The sequence below is a fragment of the Pristiophorus japonicus genome, chromosome 14, assembly GCF_044704955.1.
Source record: "Pristiophorus japonicus isolate sPriJap1 chromosome 14, sPriJap1.hap1, whole genome shotgun sequence".
NCBI lineage: Eukaryota > Metazoa > Chordata > Chondrichthyes > Pristiophoridae > Pristiophorus > Pristiophorus japonicus.
This window is the reverse complement of record NC_091990.1, coordinates 112911284-112915370: the sequence shown is the minus strand read 5'-3', so window position 1 is coordinate 112915370 and position 4087 is coordinate 112911284. Positions and strand designations below refer to the sequence as shown.

The 4087-nt window shown below is 47.3% G+C and overlaps 1 pseudogene; it reads right to left on the bottom strand.

Moving 5' to 3' along the window:
- Positions 1-363: 363 nt before the first annotated feature.
- LOC139280464 (U2 spliceosomal RNA) lies at positions 364-542 on the bottom strand (annotated as a pseudogene).
- Between the last annotated feature and the right edge of the window lie 3545 nt (positions 543-4087).

The window sequence follows — 4087 nt, the reverse complement described above, 5'->3', positions numbered from 1 at the left end:
TGGGAGGTACGACGGAGATTCACCAGCAGCAAAAAACCTACTAAGCACCAAGAACATAGTTGGCACTGAGTTTTTGTCCAACAAATAAGATATAACATGGAAGGCATGGAGCTGGTCGCCAGGAACAGTGGTGGCAGAGGGCTCCCAGTAGTCCCCGAGCACGGCACTCCATCCCTAGGTTCCGCACCACACTGCGAATGACAGATGAGAGCAAGGACCAAGATCCTGCTTCTGATCAGAGAATGTTTTTTTTTTATATATTTAAAAAAAAAATGTTTTAATCTAATTTCGTTCCAGATCAACTCTAATGCCAAAGATCACTTTGCGCCAATGTGTTTGATCTTAGGCCAAAAGGCCGAGAGGCGAAGTTGCACCGTTCCTGGAAATATTGCAATACCAGGTCGGTGCATGGAGTGGACGGGGCATGCCCCTGATCCAGCTCCCTGTCCAAAAATCAATTCAATATCATGTCCCCATAGGGGATATTAAACTGATAAGAACAGATACTACACTTGATCTTAGCCAAAAGGCCGAGAAGCGATGCCCCAACGGCACTCACTGCTCCCATACCCGTGCACCCACCGCATCTGCCTTCATCCCTCCCAATGAGGCACTGCCTGAGGAGCTCCTTGGTCAGGAGCCATGGAGCGAGGAGGGGAAGGGATAGGTGCAGAGAAGAAAGAGAGGGGGGAAGGAAAGTGAGGTGCATGTGCCCAGGTGATGGCTGTGTTATATCTCCATCTGGGTGTATGCAATTTGTTGCATATGGGGTCTGGGGACCACGCTTCTGCTTTGCCTTTGTATTCTGTGACCATGTGATTTATGTCAATGGTGGAAAAAGTTGGATGTGGGCGGGTGTTGGGTGTTATTGGCTGCGTCACTTATGACTTCAGACCAATGTTGGTATTAAACTTTTGTTATTGAACATAACCTTGTTGCGCATTGTCTCAGATAGCTGGACCGTTACACACTGGTGATTCCTTACCATGAAAGGGTTAAATACAACTTTACATCAATCAACGTAAACTTTAACTGGCACCAAGGTGATAGGTACTATTGATGTCTGAGCTGCACACACACAGCAGTGCGTCAGTGTTGTCACTCATGTCAGCGCACTTTCAAGCAAATCTTTCCGATATCAGCTCCTCACGTAAGATTGGGATTTAACAAATGCTAGCCACACCACTGGTGTCCATCTCGGTTAGTTCCACTTTCTGTGGCCGATTTTTTGAGTGGAGGATATTCTGGGCAATATATGTGCGAGGTGGTGAAATTGACAGTGGGCAATTTCCATGGCCACTAGTTTGGGTAAATATGCTCTTTACGACAAAAAACAGTCGCCGAGCGTTGTAATTGAATCTCGGCGTTAGTCTGTGAGGAAACTAACGCTGGGTGATAATATGGCGTTGAAATCGCCCATTCTGTTGATTCCGCCCCAAAAAAGTGGGCGGGTGGTAATATTTTTTCTCGCCGTTAAGCCCATTGGGAAAATAACGCTCGGCGATAAGTCTCCTAAAAAAGCCCGTCAGTTTCTATTTTGTGCCAAAATGGGCGCTATCTGGGCGATATACGTCATTTCAGCGGTTAAATGGGCGTTAAGCAGGCAAAATAAGTGAAGGTTCTAGCCCATGATTCCATTGGCCTTCCTGATCACTTGCTGTACCTGCATACTAACCTTTTGTGTTGCATGCACAAGTACCCCCAGGTCCTACTGTACTGCAGCACTTTGCAATTTTTCTTCATTTAAATAATAACTTACTCTTTGATTTTTTTTCTACCAAAGTGCATGACCTCACACTTTCCAACATTATACTCCATCTGCCAAATTTTTGCCTACTCACTTAGCTTGTCTATGTCCTTTTGCAGATTTTTTGGTGTCCTTCTCACACATTGCTTTTCCTCCCATCTTTGTATCGTCAGCAAACTTGGCTACGTTACACTCAGTCCTTTCTTCTAAGTTGTTCATATAGATTGTAAATAGTTGGGGTCCCAGCACTGATCCCTGTGACACCACACAAGTTACTGATTGCCAACCCGAGAATTAACCATTTATCCCGACTCTCTGTTTTCTGTTAGTTAGCCAATCCTCTATCTGTGCCCAAATTTGGTCAGTACAGATTTCTGGCGCACTCACCAGAAGTGCGCGCTTTTCTGGAACAAAAAAGGCGCAAAAAATCTTCAGGCTGAGTTTGGCTGCTCCCCAGCCTCTCCTCAATGGTGTCACAGCGTGGCAACTGGATTCGGGGGCAGAGCCAGGTCCCGGTGCTGAAAACAGTACCGGAACCTCTGCACATGCACGCTAGAGTGCGCATGTGCAGCAGTTCCTCGCAGCCCGAATCTCTGCGACGCTCTGCAGGCTGGTGGGAGGGGTCCGAAGCACACCGCCCCTAACCCGGGCCGAGTGGCTTGCCACACAGGCCAGCCGCTGCCTTCCAGCGCTCACTTAGACCTGCCCGGGGGAGCAGGAGCAAGAGCTTGTGGAGTCCAGGGCAGCAGGAGCTGGAACTGGAGGAGCCCGGGGGAGCAGGAGCTGGAGCTGGAGGAGCCTGGGAGAGCAGGGGCAGGAGCTGGAGGAGCCCGAGTGAGCAGTGGCAGGAACTGGAGGAGCCTGGGAGAGCAGGGGCAGGAGCTGGAGGAGCCCGGGGGAGCAGGGGCAGGAGCTGGAGGAGCCCGGGGGAGCAGGGGCAGGAGCTGGAGGAGCCTAGGGCAGTAGAGGAAGGAGCTGGCAGAGCCCGGGGCAGCAGGAACTGGAGCTGGCGGAGCCTGGGGGAGCAGGAGTAGGAGCTGGAGGAGCCCGTGGGAGCAGGAGCGAACCTCCCGCTCCTAGCCCTGGTCAAAGGGCCTGCCGGTGCGTGCAGTCGGCGAGGTAGGACTTTTTATTTTTTAGTAATTGAGTTATTTTTAATTTATTATTGATGAGGTTGTGAAGATATTGTGATGAAGATGTGATGTTGTGATGATGTTGTGAAGAATTCTCACACTTCCCTCCCCGCCTATCTCGGGCTACCTGCGCTGATTTCTTATTTTACTGCAAGGTTTTTCAGAGCGGACACAAGTGGTTTCATATGCTGGCTTAAGTTAATTTGAAGTAACTTTTAGCTGGCTAAACTTGCATAAATGACCAAAACAGGCGTAAGTGCCTGGTAATGCCCCCTTTTGAAAAAAAAAACTAAACTTAAAAAAAACCTAACTAACTCACTTACACTGGAGCAGGTTAAATGGGGAGAATTGCGATTTTTAAGTTAATCCAAAAAAATCTAGTTGCTCCAAAAGAAACAGAGCAACTGCTGGGCAAATTTGGGCCCATAACCCACAACTTTTATCTTGTGCAGTAACCTTTTATGTGGCACCTTGTCAAATGCCTTCTGGAAGTCCAAATACACCACATCCACTGGTTCCCCCTTATATATCCTGTGCATTACATCCTCAAAGAATTCCAGCAAATTTGTCAAACATGACTTCCCCTTCATAAACCCATGCTGATTCTGCCTGACCGAATTATACTTTTCCGAATGTCCTACGAATGCTTCTTTAATAATGGACTCCAACATTTTCCCAACCACAGATGTTAGGCTAACTGGTCTATAGTTTCCTGCTTTTTGTCTGCCTCCTTTTTAAATAGGGGCGTTACATTTTCAGTTTTCCAATCAGCTGGGACCTCCCCAGAATCCAGGGAATTTTGGGATATTAAAAGGGAAATTAGGGACAGTGTTAAATCCAAGGAAGAGGCATATAAATTGGCCAGAAAAAGCAGCAAACCTGAGGACTGGGAGAAATTTAAAATTCAGCAGAGGAGGATGAAGGGTTTAATTAGGAGGAGGAAAATAGAATATGAGAGGAAGCTTGCTGGGAACATAAAAACTGACTGCAAAAGCTTCTATAGATATGTGAAGAGAAAAAGATTAGTGAAGATAAACGTAGGTCCCTTGCAGTCAGAACAGGTGAATTTATAATGGGGAACAAAGAAATGGCAGACCAATTCTGTCTTCATGAAGGACGACACATATAACCTTCCGGAAATACTGGGGACCGAGGGTCTAGCACGAAGGAGGAACTGAAGGAAATCCTTATTAGTCAGGAAATTATG